At 38.9% G+C, this 24,944-nt stretch overlaps 1 pseudogene; it reads right to left on the minus strand.

Annotated features, from left to right (window-relative positions):
• Window positions 1-6,520: 6,520 nt before the first annotated feature.
• On the minus strand, window positions 6,521-6,635 carry LOC113917070 (annotated as a pseudogene).
• Window positions 6,636-24,944: the final 18,309 nt, after the last annotated feature.

The following is a 24,944-nucleotide window of genomic DNA, read 5'->3' on the forward strand; positions in this document are numbered from 1 at the left end:
GAGCTCTCTATGTTTACAAATGAGTCTACAACTTCACTGATACAAACCTATAACTTTTAATATCTTGTTCCACTGGAAAGTTATTTCTTACAATAAACTTAAATCTCTCCACATCAACCTTCAAGAAACCTGGGAAACTATCAATAATGGCTTAAATCATCAGCTTCAGATTTGCCTTATGTTCCTCCACTCCAGTACTCCCTTCTGCTTGCAGCTCAGAAAACAAACACTAATGCTAGACTGATTTGTCAGGGTCATGGCCTTACTGCCCAGGCCCCCAAGGGATTATGGGAATCATTGACTAACACCCAAAGGGCAAAGATAAACAAAAACAAACACCTTTTCAGGAACTTCCCTTAGAAAACTAAGAACAATGACAAACACACACACACACACACACACACACACACACACACAAAACAAAAAACAAAACAAACTATTTTTTAAGCGTTGGGGGATGTTGGGAGTGTGGCAGTCTCAAGAGCTGGTTTCCGAAGGGCAGCGCATACCAGACAATGTGGTACAAGAGGCTCCCGGCTGTTGTGTCAATGAAGACTTTCAGACCTTCCACACTACATCACTTGTTCCCCTAAAGTAGCGCTTTCTGGAAGCTCAGCTCTCAGCTGGCAAGAACAGTGAACCTTGTGCCATTTGTCTATGACTTCTTTAAAAAGAAAAACCTCCTGTACAGCTGTCTTGTTTTGCATTTTCTATTCTGTACTTCAGTACACATAATGACAAACAGTGGAGGCAAGAGGCTCTTTTAAAACTGTGAAGAAAGAAGAAATAAAAAAGTACCCAGAAGTCTCCGTTTTCAGCTATTGGAGGAAAAAAAAAAGTCCTGAGCACTGGGAATCAACAATAAGGCACTCTTCAGGTTTTGGGATATAAAAAAAAAAAAAAAAAAAAAAAAGTGGTGCATAGCCCATCCATCCTTTCCAAATCAAACAATACAGCTTTTCAAAATTTGAATGTAAAAATCATTTTGTATGTGATTTGCAGCTCAATAAATTAATTTTTTAAAAATCTTCACATGCAACCAACTCTATTGGCACTATCGTAGGAGAAGAGTTGGTGCAGATAATCCAAAGTAAATATTCCCAAAGGCATATTTTTTCCAAAAGCATTTTTTCTACAATTTTTTTGCAGAAATTAATGGATCCCCCAGCCATTGACAGTATAAGAAAGCAGTTCATATTGGGATTTCATCAAGATAAAAAGCTTTTGCACAGCAAAAGAAACAGTCAACAAAACCAAAAGACAATCGACAGAATGGGAGAAAATATTTGCAAATGACATATCAGATAAAGGGCTAGTATCCAAAATCTATAAAGAACTTATCAAACTCAACACCCAAAGAACAAATAATCCAATCAAGAAATGGGCAGAAGACACAAACAGACATTTTTCCAAAGAAGACATCCAAATGGCCAACAGACACATGAAAAAGTGCTCAACATCGCTCAGCATCAGGGAAATCCAAATCAAAACCTCAATGAGATACTACCTCACACCAGTCAGAATGGCTAAAATTAACAAGTCAGGAAACGACAGATGTTGGCAGGGATGCGGAGAAAGGGGAACCCTCCTACACTGTGGGTGGGAATGTAAGCTGGTGCAACCACTCTGGAAAACAGTATGGAGGTTCCTCAAAAAGTTGAAAATAGAGCTACCATACGATCCAGCAATTGCACTACTGGGTATTTACCCCAAAGATACAAATGTAGGGATCCGAAGGGGTACGTGCACCCCAATGTTTATAGCAGCAATGTCCACAATAGCCAAACTGTGGAAAGAGCCAAGATGTCCATCGACAGATGAATGGATAAAGAAGATGTGGTATATATACACAATGGGATATTATGCAGCCATTAAAAGGAATGAGATCTTGCCATTTGCAACGACGTGGATGGAACTGGAGGGTATTATGCTGAGTGAAATAAGTCAATCAGAGAAAGACATGTATCATATGACCTCACTGATATGAGGAATTCTTAATCTCAGGAAACAAACTGAGGGTTGCTGGAGTGGTGGGGGGGTGGGAGGGATGGGGTGTCTGGGTGATAGACATTGGGGAGGGTATGTGCTATGGTGAGTGCTGTGAATTGTGCAAGACTGTTGAATCACAGATCTGTACCTCTGAAACAAATAATTCAATATATGTTAAGAAAAAAACAAAGAAGAAGAAGATAGCAGGAGGGGAAGAATGAAGGGGAGTAAATCAGAGGGGGAGACGAACCATGAGAGATGATGGACTCTGAAAAACAAACTGAGGGTTCTAGAGGGGAGGGGGGTGGGGGGATGGGTTAACCTGGTGATGGGTATTAAAGAGGGCACATTCTGCGTGGAGCACTGGGTGTTATGCACAAACAATGACTCATGGAACACTACATCAAAAACTAATGATGTAATGCATGGTGATTAAGATAACAATAAAAAATTTTAAAGAAAAAAAGAAAGTTCAAAAGAGCGCCTAAAAAACTGAAACTAAATGTTTTCTTCAAATAATATTTACAAAAACAAAAACTCTTAATGTTGAAAGTTGGTGTTGAAAGGATTATTTTAAAGGAACTATAACACTATTCATTTAAAAAACTAACAATGTCTTAATATATCAAGGACTCAAATGACCTGATAAGAAAAACCTGAGAAAATGGCAAAGTAAATTATAATATAGAAAACAGCCATATACGAGGAAATGTTCATACTGAATAATAGCAACCAAAGAATTGATATTAAAACAATAAAATAACATTTTTGATCTCTCAATTTAGAAAAAAAAATGAGACTGCTTCAGTGCTGGTGACTGCCATGAAATGGGCCCTTTCACACACGATGAGGTGCAAATGGGACAACCCTTCTAGTATGCAATTTGTTAAAATATATCATGAACCTTAAAAATGTTTACATTCTTCAGAATGGCAGTTCCGTTTGCAGGAATTGGACCTAAAGAAAATAATCCTGCTCGGGAAAATAGTATGGAGTTTCCTCAAAAAGTTAAAAATAGAACTACCCTACCAACCAGCAATTGCACTACTAGGTATTTGCCCAAAGGATACAAAAATACTGACTCAAAGGGGCACATGCACCCCAATATTTATAGCGGCACTAACAGCAAAAGCCAAATTATGGAAAGAGTCTAAATGTCCATCGACTGATGAATGGATAAAGAAGATGTGGTGTAGGGGCACCTGGGTAGCTCAGCTGGCTGAGCAGTAGACTCTGGATTTCAGCTCAGGTCATGATCTGAGGGTGGTGGAATCGAGTCCCACCTCCAGCTCTGCACTCAGCTCAGAGTCTGCTTATCCCTCTACCTCTGCTCCTCCCCTTCCCTCCTCCCCCCTCCCCTGCACTATAAATAAATAAATAAATAATAAATACTGTTAAAAAAAAAGAGAGAGATGTGGTACACACACACACACACACACACACAATGGAATATTACTCATCCAACAAAAGAATGAAATCTTGCCATTTGCAATGATGTGGATGGAGCTAGTGTATTATTATAGAAAGTGAAATAAATAAGTCAGTCAGAGAAAGACAAATGTCATATGGTGTCGCTCACGTAGAATTTAAGAAACAAATGAACATAGGGGAAGGGAAAAAAAAGAGAAAGAGAGAAACCAACCATAAGAAACTCTTAACTATAGAGAACAAACTGAGGGTTGATGGAGGGAGGTGGGTGGGGGGTGGGCTAAATGGGTGATAGATATTAAGAAGGGCACTTGTGATGAGCACTGGGGTGTTAGATGTACGTCATGAATCACTAACTTCTACAACTGAAACCAATTTTACCATATATATTAACTAAATAGAATTTAAATAAAAACTTGAAATAAAAATAAAGATTTTTATAAATAAAAACAGAGTATAGAGCCCCCCAAAAAAGAAAAAAAGAAAATAATCCTGAATATAAAAAAGAGTTTGTTTACAAACACAAGTATGCCTTCATCAACAGATGAATGGATAAAGAAGATGTGGTATATATATATACAATGGAGTATTATGCAGCCACTAAAAAATGAAATCTTGCCATTTGCAATGACATGGATGGAACTATAGAGGGTATTATACTAAGCAAAATGAGTCATTCGGAGAAAGACAGTTACCATATGATCTCACTGATACGTGGAATTTAAGACACAAGGCAGAGGATCATAGGGGAAGGGAGGGAAAAATGAAACAAGATGAAACCAGAGAGGGAGACAAACCATAAGAGACTCTTAATCATAGGAAACAAACTGAGGGTTGCTGGAGGGGAGGGACGGGGTGAGGGGATGGGGTAACTGGGTGATGGACATCGGGGAGGATATGTGTTGTAATGAGCACTGGGTATTATTTAAGACTAATGAATCACAGACCTGTACCCCTGAAACAAATAATACATTATATGTTAATTAAAAAGAATATATAGGGCGCCTGGGTGGCTCAGTTGGTTAAGCGACTGCCTTCAGCTCAGGTCATGATCCTGGAGTCCCTGGATTGAGTCCCGCATCAGGCTCCCTGCTCGGCAGGGAGTCTGCTTCTCCCTCTGACCCTCCCCCCTCTCATGTGCTCTCTCTCTCTCATTCTGTCTCAAATAAATAAAATCTTTAAAAAATAAATAAATAAAAATAAATGCAACAGTATCATGTAGACAGCTGTTACAATTCATGTTGGGAAAGCAGATGAATGGTTTCTTCTAAAAAAAATAAAAAAATAAAAAGAATATATAAATTTATTATTATATGTTAATTAAAAAGAATATATATATGTGTGTGCATATATATATATATATATTAGAATGCAGAGTAGGGGCACCTGGGTGGCTCAGTTTGGGTAAGTGACTGCCTTCGGCTCAGGTCATGATCCTGGGGTCCTGGGATCGAGTTCCATCTGCTCAGCGGGGAACCTGCTTCTCCCTCTCCCTCTGCCTGACACGTCCCCTGCTTGTGCTCTCTCTGTCAAATAAATAAATAAAATCTTTAAAAAAAAAAAAAAGAATGCAGAGTAAATGTTAAAATAGAAAACAAAACAAAAAGAAACACAGGCATACATCGTTTTATTGCACTTCACTTTATTAAGCTTCACAGATACTGAATTTTTTTTAAAGATTTTATTTATTTATTTGAGAGAGAGAGAGAATGAGAGAGAGAGAGCACATGAGAGGGGGCAGGGTCAGAAGGAAAAGCAGGAATTTTTTACAATTGTAGAATTTGTGGCAACTCTACATTGAACGAGTCTATCGGCACCATTTTTTCAACAGCCTTTGCTCACTTCGTGTCTGTGTCACATTTTAGTAATTCTCAAAAAATTTCAAACTTTTTCATTATTATTATTTTTCTTATGGTGATCTGTGATGTTACTATTCTCATTGTTTTAGGGCACCATGAACCATGCCCATGTAAGATGGCAAACTTAATCATAAATGTTGTAGGTGTTCTGACTGTTCTCCTGACCAGCCGTTCCTCTGCCTCTCTCCCTCTCCTTGGGCCTCTCCATTCCCTGAGACACAACAATATTAAAATTAGACCAACCAATAACCCTACAATGACCCCTAAGTGTTTAAAGGAAAGGAAGAGTCACATGTCTCTCAATTCTATTTTATTTATTTTTATTTATTTTTTATGTCTCTCAATTTTAAATCAAAAGCTAGAAATGACTGAACTTAGTAAGGAAGGCATGTCAAAAGCCAAGACAGGCCAAAAGCTAAGTCTCTGGATTCGGTTAGCCACATTGTGAATGCAAAGGAAAAGCTCTTGAAGGCAATTAAAAGTGCTACTCCAGTGAATACACAACTGATAAAAAAGCAAAACCGCCTATTTGCTGATATGGAGAAAGTTTTAGTGGTCTGGATAGCTCAAACCAGCCACAATACTCCCTTAAACCAAAGCCTGATCCAGAGCAAAGCCCTAAGTCTATTCATTCCTGGGAAGGCTGAGAGAGGTGAGGAAGCTGCAGAAGAAGAGTTTGAAGCTAGCAGAGGTTGGTTCATGAGATTTAAGGAAAAAAGCCATTTCCATAACATAAAAGTGTAAGATGAAGTGGCAAGTGCTGATGTCAAAGCTGCAAAGTTATCCAGATGATCTAGCTAAAAAGATCATTAATGAAGGTGACTACACTAAATAACAGATTTTCAGTGTAGATGAGATAGCCTTGTGTTGGAAGATGTCACCTAGAGCTTTCATAGCTAGAAAGCAGAAGTCAGCGCATGGCTTCAAGGCTTCAAAACTTCAAAGGACAGGCTGATTCTCTTGTTAGAGACTATTACAGCTGGTGACTTTCAGTTAAAGCCAATGCTCATTTACCATTATGAAAATCCTAGACCTTTAAGAATTATGCTAAATCTACTCTGCCTGTGCTCTAGAAATGAAACAAGGCCCACCTGTGAGACCTACTGCTCAGAAAAAGGATTCCTTTCAAAATATTACTGATCCTTGACAATGCTCCTGGTCACCCAAGAGCTCTGATGGAGATGTACAATGAGATTAATATTGTTTTCATGCCTGCTAACACAGCGTCCATTCTGCTGCTCATGGATCAAGGAGTCATTCCAACTTTCAAATCTTATTATTTAAGAAATACATTTCAATTAGCAATAATCACGCCTCAGATAAACCTCATTGACTATGATACTGTCACTCCGCAAAGCTTAGAAATACATTTCATAAGGATATTGCTACCATAGTGATTCCTCTGATGGAGCTGGACAAAATAAATTGAAAACCACCTGGAAAGCTTTCACTATTCTAGATGCCATAAGACATGATTCATGTCTTACGATTCGTGATTCATGGGAAGAGGTCAAGATAGTAAGATTAACAAGAGTTTGGAAGAAGTTGATTCCAACCCCCATGGATGACCTTGAGGGTTTCAAGACTTCAGTGGAGGAAGTAACTGCAGGGTAGTGGAAACAGCAGGAGAATGAGAATTACAAGTGGAGCCGGAGGTGTGACTGAATTGCTGCAATCTCATGATCAAACTTGAAGGGATGAGAAGCTGCTTCTTAGGATGAGCAAAGAAAGTGGTTTCTCGGGGATGGGGTGGCTGGGTGATGGACTTTGGGGACGGTATGTGTGGTGGTGAGCGCTGTGAATTGTGTAAGACTGATGAATCACAGACCTGTACCCCTGAAACAAATAATATATTATATGTTAATTTTTAAAAAAGTGGTTTTTTGAGATGGACTCTATTCCTGGTGAAGGTGCTGTGAAGATTCTTGAAATGACAACAAAGGACTTGGAATATTACATAAATGTAGTTGATAAAGCAGCAGCAGGATTTGAGAAGACTGGCTCCAGTTTTGAAAGAAGTTCTACTGTGGGTAAAATGCTATCAAACAGAATCGCATGCTAGAGAAATCATTTGTGGAAGGAAAAGCCAATTGCTACGGCAAACTTCATTGTTGCCTTTTTTTTTTTAGTTTTTTTTTTTTTTTAAGTAATCTCTACACCCAACGTGGGGCTTGAACTTACAACCCCAAGATCAAGAGTTGCATGCTCTTCCAAGTGAGCCAGGCAGGCAACCCTGTTGTCTTATTTTTAAAAATTGCCTCAGCCACCCCAGCCTTCAGCAACCACCACCCTGATCAGTCAGCAGCCGTCAACATTGCAGGAAAACCATCCACCAGCAAAAAAGATAGTGACTTACTGAAAGCTCAGATGATGGTTAGCATTTTTCAGCAATAAAGTATTTTTTAATTAAGGTATTTACATTTTTTAAATATTTTATTTATTTGAGAGAGAGCGAGCATGAGCGGGGGGGGTGCAGAAGGAGAGGAAGAAGCAGACTCCCCGCTGAGCACGGAGCCAGACAGAGGTGGGGCTCCATCCCAGGACCCTGAGACCATGACCTGAGCCAGTCAGATGCTTAACCAACTGAGCCACCCAGGTGCCCTGGTATATACATTTTTTTAGAGATAAAGCTATTGCATACTAATTAGACAACAGTATATTATAAACATAACTTTTTTTAAAGTTTTATTTATTTATCCATGAGAGTCAGAGAGAGAGAGAGAGGCAGAGGCAGAGGGAGAAGCAGGCTCCCCGCCCAGCAGGGAGCCTGATGCGGGACCCAATCCCAGGACCCCGGGACCACAACCCGAGCCGAAGGCAGATGCTCACCCATCTAAGCCACGCAGGTGCCTATAAACATAACTTTTATATACACTGGGAAACCAAAAAATTCATTTGATTTGCTTTATTGCAGAGATCTGAAATCAAACCCACAATATCTCCAAAGTATACCTGTATGGAAAACTGGAATAAATGTCTAACCATGGGGGATGGCTGAAGAAATTACGACACATCACACTATTGGCATGTAGGCATTTTAAATTATAGTTGTGAACATTTTTTTGAAATGCTCATAATTTGGGGGGTGCCTGGCTAACTCAGTTGGTAGAGCATGAGACTCTTGATCTTGGGGTTCTAAATTCAAGCTCTATATCGGGTGTAAGTATTGCTTAAAAATAAAAAATCTTTTAGGGTGCCTCAGTGGGGAGTCTGCTGCTCTCCCTCTCCCTTTGCCCTTCCCCTTGCTCACTCATGCTCTCTCTAAAATACATAAATCTTTAAAAAGTAAGTAATTAAAAAAATAAAATAAATTTTTTTAAGATTTTACTTATCTGACAGAGAGAGCACAAGCAGGGGGAGGGCAGGCAGAGGGAGAGGGAAAAGCAGGCTCCCCACCAAGCAGGGAGCCTGATGCGATGCAGGGGTGTGGGGCTAGATCCCAGGACCACAGGATCATGACCCCAGCAGAAGGCAGATGCTTAACTGAGCTACCCGGGTGCTGGGGTCATGGGATGGAGCCCCACATCTGACTCTCTGCTTGTCGGTGGGTCTTCTTCTCCCTCTCCCTCTGCCATTCCCCACCTTGTGCTCTCTGGCTCTATCTCTCTGTCAAATAAATAAATAAAATCTTTTTTTTTTTAAGTGGCTCATGTTATATATTTTTTAAAGATTTACTTATTTATTTGAGAGAGAGAGAGCGAGAGCACAAGTGTGGAGGGGGATTGGGGGGTTGGGAGAGAGAGCATCTCCAGCAGACTCACCAGTGAGCATGGAGCTCAAACACGGGGCTTGATCCTACACCCCTGAGATCAAGACCCCAGCAGAAATCAAGAATCGGACGCTTAACTGACTGAGCCACCCAGGAGCCTCTCATGTTACATTTCTATTATAAAGCTTGACTTAAAAGGATTGGACTCTAAGACTTCAAAGATCCCAGGTTTAAACAATAAAATTCTTCCAAACTGTTTGATTTCAAATATCTGCTCTGCCACTTTCTAGCCTTCTGACAGTTATTTAAGCTCTCTGTGTTTGGTTTCTTCACTGGTAAAAATGGAGATGATAATAATACCTACCTCATAGAGTTCTTACATGGATTAAAAGAGTGTATACATGTAATGCACTGTGCCTAGCATTTACTCACTAGGGTTAGCTATTTTCATTATTATTCACCATGGAGAGCAAAGTCACAACTGTGTCTTTACTGTGTAAAAAACCTAGATGAAAAACAATATCTTGATAATTCCAAATATAGTATTGTTTAGTATTAAGTGATGTATTATAAATATCCAAGTAGTTCAATGAATTTCAAGCTTTCATCCAGATGGATTGGGTTCTATATATTCATTCATTCAATGACCAGATATTCCTTGAACATCTGCTACATGCTAGGCATTTTTACAAGTATAAACAAAAACAGACAAAAATTACTGCTTTCATGGATTTTACATTCTAGCAGAAGGCAGTAAAGCCAGTCCAGACCAATAAAGTCAGTCTGAACTACTTATGTTTTGTTTAATATGACCTATTCTTGAATATTTAAAAGAGATCTTTAAGTTCAAAAATTACATGAGCCCAGGGTATCTGGGTGGCTCAGTCAGGTAAATGTCTGCCTTTGGCTCAAGTTATGATCCCAGGGTCCTGGGATCAAGCCCCACATCGGGCTCCCTGCTCAGCGGGGAGCCTGCTTCTCCTTCTCCCTCTGCTGCTCCCCTTGCTTGTTCTCTCCCTCTCTCCCTCTGTCAAATAAATAAATAAAGTATTTTTAAAAAAATTACATGAGCCCATTATTTTCCTAGTCTTTTCTCAATTCCTAGCACCCTCTCAAAAGAAAGATAAACCTAGTGGGTATTCTGTACCACTACACCAGTTACTACCCTCTCCCTAGCCCCAGAAGCAACAAAAAAGATGTGCTTAAGCTCATCACTTAAACCAAATGAAAGCATAAGATTCAGAGAATTCTCTTCATATTTAAGACTTTCAGAAAATATGCAGTCTGATGCAACAGGTTATAGCTTTTTGCATTTTTAAAAATTATATTTGGTAAAATGGCAAAAAATGAGCATGTACACAAAGACAACTAAATATGAAAACGTACATAACATCATTATTTGTATTAGCAAATCTGGAAACAACCTAAATATCTATAATCGTAAAGATAATAAATAAATGTTGGTATAACTGGAGCTATTTTTATCAACATGGACATAATGTTGAAGGAAAAATACAAATTACAGAACACTTACATGCCAGGCATATAGTTTTTAAATATGCAAAAGTTATATATTACTCTGCATTTTTAACACATGTAATAAAAGTAAAAAGAAACACAGGAGAATGTCAAACATCAAACTCATTTCCCTGGGCCTGAGGGCAGGGCAGAAGGCAGGGAGAGAAGGATACAACTGGAGAAGACGTGTCCGTTCTTTATACCATGTTGTACACCTTGAATGTTTAATAATAAAAATGTGAGTTTAGCATGAGTTTAGCAAATGGTTTAACCTGTTTTGGGGAAGGGGTTCAATTTTTATTAAAATCCCCAAAAACTCAGGCTTAAGCTTGGATGTCTCATACTAAAAAGGAAAAATAATTTTCTTTTTTTTTCTGTTTTTATTTTTTTAACTAGCCAACATATAGTATATCATTAGTTTCAGATGTAGAGTTCAATAATTCATCAGTTGCCTATAACACTCCAGTGCTCATCACATCGAGTGCCCTCCTTAATGCCCATCATCCAGTGACTCCATCCCCCCACCCACCTCAATTGTTTCATTTTTAAAAACTGGACCGACCCTTAGGAAAATTTTATTGCATTCTTGTATAGATAGCTAACGTAAATAACTTCCAGCAACAAACTGGGTATTTTTTTATCTGTTTCATAGAATCACAGAGTTGAGTCAGACTGAGTTGTCTAGTGGGTTCAATCACTGCCTTTCTAAGTTCCCCTGTTCTAGACACAGCTTCAACAGCATTACAGGAATCCATATGCCCTAGGAATAGCGACTTTCCATCACCTGCTTCAAGAGAGCAAATGGAAGTGTTAGTAGCAATGACGTTATGTTTCAGTATGTGAAAACCTCGCGTGAATTTTCCCCTCTCTCTGGCAACAGTTCACAAGGTATCACTATAAAAAGAAAAAAAAGCCCTTCTTGCTCTGCTTTTACTGACTTCAGAAACGGTAATCGTTAAAACTGTCTTTTGATCTAGAATTACTTAAATACTTCTTTAAGGATCTTTTACAGTCACCTTCAAGTTACCTAAATCACAAGCTCTTTTTTCCTTCAAAGACCCTCCCCTCCCCCACCAAAGTAAAGTAACATCAGTTGCAACTGTTGGGCAGGTACTGCCCTCTAGTGCTTATACTTTTATAATAATTTTTTTTAAAGGTTTTATTCATTTATTTGACAGAGACACAGCAAGAGAGGGAACACAAGCAGGGGGAGTCGGGGAGGGGGAAGCAGGCTTCCCGCCGAGCAGGGAGCCCGATGCGGTTATCGATCCCAGGACCCTGGGTCCATGACCTGAGCTGAAGGCAGACGCTTAACGACTGAGCAACCCAGGCGCCCCTATAGTAAAATTTTTAAACACTATCTGACATCACTACCACAGAAAGTCCGTCAAAAATTAAATAACATCCTGGGGCGCCCTCTCTCACTGTGTCTCTCTCTGTCAAGTAAATAAATAAAATCTTTAAAAAAAATTAAATAACATCCTATTAACCCAAGATTTTTCAACTACACACTATTGATACGGCGGGCCCATAAGTCTTTGCCCTTGAATTGTTGGACGTTTAGCAGCAACCCCTGGCCTCTACCCACTAGATGCAGTAGCACTCCCCAACCCCAGCTGTGACAAACAACAATGTCTCCAGACTTTGCTAAATGTCCCCTGGGGAGCAAAATCATCACTGGTTGAAAACCACTGTATCATGTTAAAGGTTGTCCAAAATGTTCACATTAGTCCTGAAAATTATAAGCAGAAAAAGTCTTCTTCTGTAGACTAATTACTCTAAGTGAGATAAAGGAGAATTTCAGTTCTGCAGGAAACAAACAAAAAAAAATAGAGAATTAAAGTTTTCAGGTCTTCCTCTCCACCCCTCCAAAGTCCTGGCTAGTGGAAAACTTCTTCACACTTTTGACTTTGTATTCCAGTTTTACTTCTCAGATCTGTTCACTTCCTTTCAAAGTGCTTAGAAAACAAAGCTTGCACTTCTAGCTGTATGGAGGGAAGACGGAGGAAGGAGGGGGTGAGGTGTGTGTCTGTATTGTGTTCTAACATAATACGAAACATAATAATTATAAACATAATATGAAAGTTCTTGCAAAATATCGAAAGGAGTTTCAGACGTGGATTTTAGAAAGTTACATTAAAAGGGTTTATTCAGATCTGCTGTGATGATTATTCCTCATGTAAGCACATTATGCTTATAAATCCTGATTCTGGGGCACCTAAGCTAACCCTTAACTCAGGTTAAGCAGCTGCCTTCGGCTCAGGTCGTGATCCCAGGATCCTGGGATCGAGCCCCGCGTCGGGTGCTCTGCTTGGCTGGGAGCCTGCTTCTCCCTCTCCCTCTGCCTGTCACTCCCCCTGCTTGTGCTCTGACAAATGAATAAATAAAATCTTTAAAACACAATTTTAAAAAATAAATCCTGATTCTGTGAATTTTAAAACCTACGAATGACTGAGGACTAGATTTTTTTTTTTTTAGATTTATTTATTTAAGAGAGAGAGAGCACCCATGAGAGCAGGGGGAGGGGCAGGAGGAGGCAAGGAGACTACCTGCTGAGCAGGGAGCCCAACAGGGTGGGGCTCCCCTCAGGGCTCCAGCCCAGGACTCTGAGATCATGACCTGAACCAAAACCAAGGGTCTGATGCTTAACCAACTAAGCTACCCAGGTTTGGACTGGCACTGAATGTAACTTCCTCACCTCATCAAATTTCTCACTGAGTTAATTGGTTTTATTAAAGAAAAAAAACAATAAATAAGACTCAATTAACAATTTTTATTATATGACTAAGAGTATAACACTTTTTATTAATGTATTCCAATCTATTTTATTTACTACTTAGTGAAATTGGAAATACTACAGCTCTTTAATTGTCAAGCTCTTATTAGCAGAATCTTGGGATAGAAATCTATTTTAGCTACACAGAGCAGTTTGTGATCGCTCCCTGATCTCCTCTGAGAAGTTTCTGCTTTCCTGATTCTGTATATATTGGTTTCATCCTATCCGCTCTAATTCAATTCAATTAGAAAGTCTTCTAATCATATAATAAAGCAAGGCACAAATAGGTTTTAGCCTTTAAAGGACAGTCAAATGGTTTAGAATGTATATTTAAAATGATAACACAGAAAAGTTACATAACTTGGACCAAAGGAAAACAAAATCTAGAAAGATATCCCTCTGATCAGAGAGGAGACATATATGTCACCAAGTGATATTTGAGAGTTATTTCCATAACTTTTTTTTTAAAGATTTTTATTTATTTATTTGACAGAGAGAGACACAGTGAGAGAGGGAACATAAGCCGGGGGAGTAGGAGAGGGAGAAGCAGGCTTCCCGCAGAGCAGGGAGCCTGATGAGGGGCTCAATGCCAGGACCCTGGGATCATGACCTGAGCTAAAGGCAGACGCTTAACGACTGAGCCACCCAGGCACCCTTCGTAACTTTTTTCAGTTATACAGAAAGTCCAGGTTATTCTGTAATATGCAATTATTTTAAAGCATTCACAAATTTTTTAAAAAGCAAATTATTCTAGAGACACCTGGGTGGTTCAGTTGGTTAAGCTTGGTTAAGCACCTTGGGCACAGGTCATGATCCTGGCCTCCCTGCTCAGGGGGGAGTCTGTTTATCCCTCTCTGTCTGCCCCTGCCCCCCACCTCATGCATGCTCTCTCAAATAAATAAAATCTTAAAAAAAAAAAAGCAAATTATTCTAGAAATTAGTTTTTATACTCATTGCTAATTTCACATCACTTTAAACTTCTCCATGAAGGAACTATTTCCTTAGGTTTTGATTTAAAGGAATTGTGGTAGTCAGAATAATCGCCCCACCCCACCCCAGAAGTCCATGTCCCAATCCCCAGAACCTGTGAGTATAATACGTACATGGTAAATGGGATTTTGCAGGTGTGATTACGTTAAGGGTTTTGAGATGGGGAGATTCGTCTGAATTATCTGGCTGGGCCTAATGCCATCACGAGGGTCCTTATAGATGAGAAGGAGACAGGAAAGTCAGAGGAGATATGATCGCGGAATCAGGGATCAGAGTGATACAGAGGCTGCCTATGAAGATGACGGGGCCACGAGCTTAGCAATGAGGGCTGGAAAAGACAAGGAAGGGATTCTCCACTAGAGCCTGAAGATAGAGGGAATTGGCTGATAGTGTGTTCTCACTTCATTTCACTGGTATTTTAACAGTGAAAGCATCCACTGTGAAGGCTCCCTACACAGTGCCTGCCATGCCTCATTCTGGGACAACTTCCCATAGCCCTTCTGACAGCAAGCGTCCATACACTAGTCCTTCTCAGGTAGAAGTATTATTGAGACACTCCTTAAGGAATTATAATTAAAATCTACCTTCAAATAACCACAATAATGGCATATACTCCCCAAAGAAAACAACTTTCCCTCCTTTGCCAACCCATGGACAAATTTAGAAAGATACAATTCCAAACATAACGTTCATTGTTGCTTATGATTTTGTTCTTGAAACTTTATGAAGAAAATTCTGTACACATCTTTTCCAAAGTACTTATGAAAAACAAGAGCATTTAATCCAGATGCTATTTCCTAAATTGGCCAAAATGTGTTCTTCCCTGATTTGAAATGTAAGAAATTGGTTTAACTTAGCACTTACAGTTTAAGAAAGTAAACTTCAGAAATTCTCTTGCTTCATCTCTTCTTGTCCTGTTTCAATAGCATCTGGCCTTTCAATTAGAACATGAGTTCATTGCTTCTTAGTGTCCACAGAGTTAATTAATTCAATATAGAACATTTTCTTTATTTTCAGCTGGCATAAACATGGACATCAAGGTATTCCTTGTACTAAGCAATTTAACCTGAATTGGCAATATGTTGATTAAATATGTATAGTAATTTAGGGATTATTTTTCTCCTTCCTTGATATGATAAAATGTCTCTAGACAACCTTGTGTTTTCTGTCTAAACAAACAAGTACAATGTGAGTTTAAGGGAAAATACTTCAAGAAAAGTAAACTCTAGCCATGTTTAACCTATATTTGAAATATTTCCCTTCTTGCATTTCTGTAAAGGACAACTAATAACTGAGGGGATTATAAAAATCTAAACACTATTATAAACAAGGCACTGCTACAAAAAGTAGAAAAGGCAAATTTCTGCCCTCCAGGAGTTTTCCTTTTGGAGGTGCTATAACAGGAATTTAATAAGAAAGAGAAGATGTTAGGGGCGCCTGGGTGGCTCAGTTGTTAAGCGTCTGCCTTCGGCTCAGGTCGTGATCCTAGGGTCCTGGGATCGAGCCCCATGTTGGGCTCCCTGCTCCGCAGGAAGCCTGCTTCTCCCTCTCCTGCTCCCCCTGCTGTGTTCCCTCTCTCGCTGTGTCTCTCTCTGTCAAATAAATAAATAAAATCTTAAAAAAAAGAAGAAAGATGTTAACACTTCTACTTTTATTTGTTTAAACAAATTTTAAAACAAAAATTTTTATGTCAGGTCTACATCTTCATAAAATTAAATTTGTTAATGATAACAATCCATTAGAAAAGAAGAAAACACATTTTACTCACATCGGATTACTTTAAAACGTTAATACCTTGTTCACTAATGTACCCCTAGAGTTTGGAACACAGAAATCAAGAAATATGTATTGAATGAATAAATATGTCTTGCTCTTTGTTTATTCTTTTAGATCAACTTTAGAAAAAAATTTTAGTTTGCCTCCCAAAAAATTCCATTGAGAATTTAAATAGAAATTGTATTAAATTTTTAAGGTGATTTAAGATGGCCTGAAATATTTACAATGCTTAGGCTTTCCATCCAAAACTTAGCATGCCTCTCCTTTCATTCAGTGGTGAAAAATTAAGAGTGGTTTTTTTTTTTTTTTTTAAGATTTTGTTTATTTATTTGACAGAGAGAGACAGCGAGAGCAGGAACACAAGCAGGAGGAGTGGGAGAGGGAGAAGCAGGCCTCCCGCCGAGCAGGGAGCCCGATGTGGGACTCGATCCCAGGACCCTGGGATCATGACCTGAGCCGAAGGCAGACGCTTAACGACTGAGCCACCCAGGCGCCCGAGAGTGTTTCTATTAAAAGGTGTTTCCAGTGTTTTTTCTTCTGGTAATAGTTTCTTTGATAGTTTGGATTACATAGATCAAACATACTCCATTAAGAGCATAAATATAAATTTTATCTTTGATAGTTTGGATTACATAGATCAAACATACTCCATTAAGAGCATAACTATAAATTTTATCTTTGATAGTTTGGATTACATAGATCAAACATACTCCATTAAGAGCATAACTATAAATTTTATTTTGGGTTTGTTTGTTTGTTTGCTTTAAAGATTGTATTTATTTATTTGTCAGAGAGAGAGCACAAGCAGGGGGGAGCGGCAGGCAGAGGGAGAAGCAGGCTCCCCGCTGAGCAGGTAGCTTGATGCCATGCGGGCTTGATCCCAGGACCCCAGATTCACGACCTAAGCCCCAGGCAGATGCTGCTTAACCAACTGAGCCACCCAGGCATCCCTAAATTTTATTTGTTGGTATGGTGAATGAAAGCTTTTTTCATTACATTTCTTACCTAATTATTGCCAGAACAGTAGAGTGCTTTTTCCTAAACAACTTTATTAATTCAAATGTTTAGTTTAACATAAAAATTCCACCATCTACTTTCTGCACCCTCTCCGAATTTAAATCACTTGTTTACTCTCTGATTGCATTAGTCAGAAATTTCAAAACAATTTTAAATCACAGTGGTTGAGAGACTAAATACACAAATGGACAATGGCCAGACCATAGAGAAAACAGAACCTTGGCCCACAAGCTGCAGCCACCTGCCCAGGAAACCAACCCCTTATCTACAATAAACAACACAGGAAGCCAGCCTCTTACAAGTCAGACTTACAGGAAGCCAGGTTGCTATCTATAGTGACAATCCGAGAAGCTAAACAATAACTTCTGTAACAATCTGCCCAAAATGGCCATGACTTCATTAATAACTGACAGCCTTCCCAATTTTGGTCCCAACTTCCAACATGGGACCAACAATAGAAAGCAAAATATGCACCCTTAACCAATCGCATAGGATGTCCCATTTCTAGTTAGCCTGTCTACAAGCTTCCCCATGCCAATAGTCTCCAGTTGGGCGGAGCACATGTGAGGCTTTCCCTTTTCTCTACTGTAAAGCTTTCCCAATCTTCTGCCTGCCTTTGAGTAACTGACAAAACTCCAGTGATGGTAGCTGACTCCCTTGTTATAGCAAACTCAGAATAAATAGTTTTTGTTTTTCTTGTTTGGTTGGTCTTCATTTATTTGCACAGGCAACAGCTAGCATCCCTTAATTTTGCTCCTCATTTTAATGGAAATATTCTTATTTATTTTGCCATTAAGAATAGCATTGTCATTTTGAAAAAGATTTTATCATGTCGAGTTGTCCTTCTATTTCATTCCTAATCAGTACTTAAAATAGAATGTTATATATATAGAGTATATAATTTTTTTAAAGATTTTTATTTATTTGACAGAGAGAGACACAGCAAGAGAGGGAACACAGCAGAGGGAGTGGGAGAGTGAGAAGCAGGCTCCCCGAGGAGCAGGGAGCCCGATGAGGGGCTCGATCCCAGGACCCTGGGACCATGACCCGAGCTGAAGGCAGACACTTAACGACTGAGCCACCCAGGTACCCCAAGAGTATATATATCTGTATATATATCTTCTCTCTATATATAGAAGTATTATTATATATTTTTCATATTCAAAGTTTTAAGATTAGATTTATTATTGAACCATCCTCAAATTTCTGAGATAAGCATTCTTCGGTTGTTGAATTATTCTTTCAATATATTATAGGTAAGACTCATTTTTAGTAGTCAGTATTAACCTTACTAGTATTTTTTCCAATGGATAATTTCATTTTCAGGTTAGGAGGACATCTTCTAGGTAACTAAAAAAGATAAACCATAACATTAGTAGCCACTTATAATTATAAAGGAATAATAAAAAAATACCTCATCTTCAAGAGTGTAACAAAAATCAAATGTATTCAAAAGTGAAATGAAAATAAACCTACTTGCAAATTTCTGCCTTAATCAAATAGAAAACCATTATTTTTAGCATTGTCTTTATTTGAAAATTCTCTACTGTTGAAGCATTCAAGCTAGAGAGAGAAAATTCTGATATTACAGAACTTAAGACGTCTCAGAAATAGGAATAGTAAATACATATAATAATGCTGTAACACTTATTCCTGTATTAAATGATAGTACGTTTTACAGATTAATACATGTTTAAAATGTAACTTAATGATGTAAATATCCTGATGTTAATGATACTAATATTTTCAAATAATTAGACATATATAAAATATAATACAGGGGTGTCTGGGTGGCTCAGTCGTTAAGTGTCTGCCTTCGGCTCAGGTCATGATCCCAGGGTCCTTGGGACCGAGCCCCGCGTCAGGCTCCCTGCCCGGCAGGAAGCCTGCTTCTCCCTCTCCCACTCTCCCTGCTTGTGTTCCCTCTCTCGCTCTGTCTCTCTCTGTCAAATAAATGAATAAAATCTTTAAAAATATATATAAATAATACATAAGAATTTAACATATGTTTAAAAAGATATCACAAATCACTGGCAAAGGGATAGATTATTCAATAATAAGTAGTGTTGGAATAACTAACAATTTGGGGGTGTGGAGAAACAACAAACATTGTCCAAAGAATGATCCAGGGGGCTCTCCCAAGGTTACCTGACAATGAGCTGGCTGGTATCTAGAGGTGCCTGATCTCACCTTCCCCCAGAGTATCCAAGCGCTGGGCAGCCAGCACTCCCAGCAGCTCTCTCAAGAACTGGCACCCAAGCTCAGGCTATTTGACACCCAAATTCAGCTCCATCCACTCTCAAGGCCGCTCCCATGTTTGACCACAGTGCACCTGGTACACTCAAGCCCATCACTCTCCTGGATGGTGAGCACATGGCCACATGCATCCTGCTGATCCCTCTATTTATGAATTACTGCTTGAACCAAATAATGCTTGCTGGTGTTTGCCTGAGCCCTCTTGCTTGAGGAAATACGGGTTTAAACTCTGACCTCACATTATGCACAACAACTAATTCTAGGCTGTCCACAAGTCAATAAAAATAAATCAAGACAATTAAAAGCTAGAATAAAATAGAATTCAATGATCATCAAATCTCTGGAGGATGAGACAAATTTCTAGGCTTCATAAGAATAAGACGAATCACAAATAAAAACACTAATTGATTTACTACATAAATATTTTGAACATTCATATAACCAAAATAAGATGAATAGAAGAAATATTTTTTACCTAGTATGACAAAGGGTTAAAGTCTCTATTACATAAACAAATTAATACAATTGATTTTTTTAAATCAAACATTAAAAGCCCATTGATAAAGGTTATAAACAATCTACAAAGGAACTTGCAACCAGTAATCAAAGAAATGCAAATGAAAGCAACAATGAGGTAACTTTTTTACCTACTTTTCCTCCTACCTTTCTGACAGCTCCTTCTTAGCCGCTTTTGCTCTTCATCTCCCCAACTTCTGTGTGTTGAAATGCTCTAGGAATTCAGTACTTAGACTTCTCTTTTTTCTATCTCTACTCATTCCCTAATGATCTCATCCAGTCTCATGGCTTTAAATAGCATCTATTTATCAATGAGTCCCAAAATCTGTATCTCCAGCTTGGACTGAAATATTCAGCTGCCTACTTGCCATTTCCACATGGATTTTTAACAAGTGACTCAAACTTAATGAAAATGTATTGCAGTCTGAACTACTGATACTACCTCTCTCCCCCAAACCCGCTCCCCCTGCAGTCCTCCCCTTCTCAGGGAATGGCAATCCCATTCTTCCTGTTGCCCAGGCCAAAAATCTTGGTACTACCCTGACTCCGCTTTTTTCCACATCTACCACATCTCATCAGTCAGCGATTCCTGTCAGCTCCGCCTCCAGAATACCCACAATTCAATTCACTTCTTCCATCACCACCAGGATCCAAGCCACCAACATCTTTCACTTGGATTATTGCAATAGCCTCCTAACTTGTGTCCTGGCTTCTGTCCTTGCCCCTCCTCCTCTGTTTTCCAGAGAATAGCCGAAGTGAACCTGTTAAAACCTAAGGCAGATGCTCTCACTTCTTTGCTCAACTCTCTCCAATTGTTGCCCATTCCCATTAAGACTAAAATCCAAAGACCATACAAACCCTACATGACCTGTTCCCTTCTTACCCAGCTCTACCCCTTATCTCCAAGACCTTATCTAATATTGCCATCCTTCTTGCTGACACTGTTCTAGCCATATGGCCTTGACATCCCTCCACCACACCAGCCAGGCTCCTACTACACAGCCTTTACCCTTGCTATTCCTTATCCGAAATGGTCTTACCAAGGTATCAAATAGTTAGCTTTCTCATGTCCTTTGGGTCTTTACTAAAAATTTTCCTTTACTGGGCGCCTGGATGGCTCAGTCGTTAAGCGTCTGCCTTCGGCTCAGGTCATGATCCCAGGGTCCTGGGATCGAGTCCCACATCGGGCTCCCCGCTCAGCGGGAAGCCCGCTTCTCCCTCTCCCACTCCCCCTGCTTGTGTTCCTGCTCTCGCTGTCTCTCTCTGTCAAATAAATAAATAAAATCTTTAAAAAAAATAAAAATTAAAAATAAAAAATAAATAAAAAATTTCCTTTACTTTTTCCTCCTCCCTTTCTCTTCCTTTCCTAAACAATTCAGTCCTACAGACATTAGGATGGGCCAGACCTAGGTAGACTAGTGCACAGAGGTGTGTCAGAGCCAAGAAGGCTAAGGGGGACCCCTTGCAGAGGAGGGGCCCGGCATGCATGGGATGTCAGACCTGAGCGAGGTGGGGGCATGCTGAATGAGGTCAGAAAGGCATTGAGGCAGGGAAAGGTGTGGCAGCAGAGGAAGAGACTGATAATACACAGAGGGTTTGATCACATAAGTAAATAGAGGATAAAGGGAGCTGATTTCTCACTGTCAGATTATAGAGGCACAAAGATGGAAAGGGGATAAAACTAGAATGAACCCTGAGGTGTTAGGTTGAAATTAGAATGAATTCATGGTTTTCAATATAGATATATAGACACAAATATAGATATAATTACGTGTATGTTGTGTGTGTATATATTACATCTATATATAAATTTATATATACACATATATTCTCTGTCTATTAAAAGGGACTGGGAGGAGCAAATCCATTCAACCCCAGTAGCACCAAAGTGTGACTTCAAAATAGCATTCTCAAGGGCTCCTCAGAGAAATGGCCGATTCCAGGGCTGGGCCAGGAAAGTACAAGATAAGCCTGGATAAGCCTGGAACATACTGGTGTACCAGAAAACAAGGAAGTGCTCAAAGAACGATGGGGCCATGCAAAAGGACATAGAAGCTAAGCTTGAAGAGGTTCCAATGGGAAAATCTAAGAACGATTTGAACACCAAAATAATGACACTCACTCACTGACTAAAATAGGAAACTGAGCTCATATACATATAAACAAACAAACTGAAAGTTTGATGAGGAGTGTGATCAAGCTTGAAAGATACCATCTAAATCAAGTGATCAAACTAAACATTATCAGTAATGGAACAAACAGAAATTATGTGCCACCTGATAAGACGCAGTAAGAACACAGCATTGTTTCTGTCATAGTCCCACCAAAAATGAATAACCCTAAGTCTAATTATGAGGAAACAGCAGATAAACCTAAACTAGGGGATATTCTACAAAATAAGTGGCCTGGAATTTTCAAAGGTATCAAGGTCAGGAGAGCTGAAGAAACACTGAGAAACTGTTTCAGCCTGAAGGATACTAAAGAGAAATGATAACTAAAAGCAACAACTTGGTGCAGAACAGGATCCTTTTTCTATAAAGGGCATTACTGAGACAATTGGCAAAAATCTGACTGGGGTATGAGGATAAGACAGTATTAATGTCTCAGTGTTAATACCTTATTTTGGTGTTTATATTTTGGTTATGTAGGAGAAATGTCTTTGTAGTAAAAACACACTAAACTATCTGGGGAGGTGGGACATTACATGGGTAATTATCAAATGTTTCAGAAAATAAAAGGTTTTGCTTCTATACTTGCAAGTTTTCTGTAGGCTTGTGATTTAAATTTAAAATATATTTTTAATTTTGTCACTTACTCAATGAGATCTTTACTAGCCACTCTAATTAAAATGCTCACCCAGTGACACTCCTTGCTTTATTTTCATCCCTTAGCACCTATGTTTTATTTATCTAGCTGATTGTTTCATCCAAGAGGATCTAGGAAGACAGGAATTTTTGTCTTTTATTCACTTCTGTGTCATGAGAGCTTAGGACATTGCCTGGAGCATAATAAGTACTCAATAAATGTTTAATGAATAAATGAATGTATAAGCCTATTAAATAAGTAAATGTTTAAGACAGACAATAACCATCACCAGGACAAGTGAAGTAAAACTGTTATTCTCATCATCAATGATAGCTTGTTAAATGTCCTTTTGGAAAATAATTTGGCAATTAAGAATCATAAAAATAGGGGTGCCTAGGTGGCTCAGTCAGTTAAGTGCTTGCTTTGGCTCAGGTAGTGATCCCAGGGTCTTGGGATCAAGTCCTGCATCAGACTCCTTGCTCAGCAGGGAGCCTGCTTCTCCCTCTCCCTCTACCTCTCCCCATTGCTCGTGCTCACTCTCTGCCTGAAATAAATAAAATCTTTTAAAAAAAAGAATCATAAAAATATTTATGCCCTTTAACCTAGAAATTCCACTTCTTGGATTTTATTCTAAGGAACTATCCTAAAATATGGGAATGGGAATGCAATCATAGTGTTAAGCTGTTCACTAGAGGGTTATTTATACACACACACAGAAAGAGAAAAAAAGAAAAAGAGAGAAATAAACAGTTAGACAAAAAAGTATTGGATAAATTATGCTATAACCACAGATTAGAATTTTTTTTAAGATTTTATTTATTTATTTGACAGAGAGAGAGACAGGAGAGAGGGAACACAAACAGGGGGAGTGGGAGAGGGAGAAGAAGGCTCCCCGCTGAGCAGGGAGCCCGATGCGGGGCTCGATCCCAGGACCCTGGGATCATGACCTGAGCTGAAGGCAGACGCTTAACAACTGAGCCACTCAGGTGCCCCCACAGATTAAAATTTTATTTCATTTGAAATTCCATTTGTTTTGAAAACCATTTCATTCAAAATTCTAATAATATGGGTGAAAGTTTTTATATATTATTATATTAAAGGAAAAATAGACAGAATATTAATTTATAGTCTATGATTCCAACTCTAAAAATATACACTATAATAAGCAATTATTATATTGTGGTAGTTTTTATTTGCTTTCCTCTATTTTCCAAGTTTTTAGTAATATGATTGTAATTTACATTTTTTTTTTTTAAGATTGAGAGAGAGCATGAGGGTGGCAAGGGCCAGAGGGAGAGAGAGAAGCAGACTCCCCACAGAGCAGGGAGCCCTACATGGGGCTGGATTCCAGGACCCTGAGATCATGACCTGAGCGGAGGGTAGATGCTTAACCAGCTGAGCCACCCAGGTGCCCCATGTAATTTACATTCTTAAAATACATTTATAATAAAAAATATTTATTTTTAAAAAACACATCATGGATAAAGTTAGCCAGTTATAATATTAACCCCATGAAAGAAAGTACTGCTTAGGTGAAGAGATATACAGACCAAAAATTAACTAGTCTGTGTTCAAATGTGACCAAATATAAAAGAGGCATGGGGTACCTGGGTAGCCCAGTCGGCTGGGTGTCCAACTCTTAGTTTCAGCTTGGGTCGTGATCTCATGGGTCATGGGATCCAGCCAAGCGTCAGGCTTCAAGCTCGGTGGGGTTTCTGTTTGAAGATTCTCTCCCTCTGCCCTTATTTGAGGCCCCCCGCCTCAAATAAATAAATACATCTTTAAAAAATTTTTTTTAAATAAAAGAGGTTAAAAAATTTAAAACCTGTTTGAATACAAAGTATGTTAATAGAAGAAAGCAATTTACATAAAATCAGGAGAAAAATTTGGCCATATTAGCCTTGAGCTCCTGAGGCAAGACATGCTAAATACAACAAATACTAACACCATGAAAAAGGTGCATCAGGATAGGTTCATCATGCCTGCCAGACCAACAAATATCCCTCAAGACCATCTAGCACCTTCTGTTCTATTTCCATGCTCTGATTATAACTTGGCCTCCCAGTTACCTTTTTCTAGGAAGAAAATATTCTAGACCTCCACATAGCCACATGAGTACTTGAAATGTGGCTAATCCTGAGATGTGCTTTAAGCGTAAGATCCACCCCAGATCTCAGAGACTTAGTATGAAAAAAAGAATGTAAAATATCTCAGTATTGGTTATATATTGATTATATGTTAAAATTATAACATTTTGGATATATTGGGTTAAATACAATAATTATTAAAATTAATGTTACCTGTT

Source organism: Zalophus californianus, chromosome 4 (genome assembly GCF_009762305.2).
Source record: "Zalophus californianus isolate mZalCal1 chromosome 4, mZalCal1.pri.v2, whole genome shotgun sequence".
In the NCBI taxonomy this organism is placed as follows: Eukaryota; Metazoa; Chordata; class Mammalia; order Carnivora; family Otariidae; genus Zalophus; species Zalophus californianus.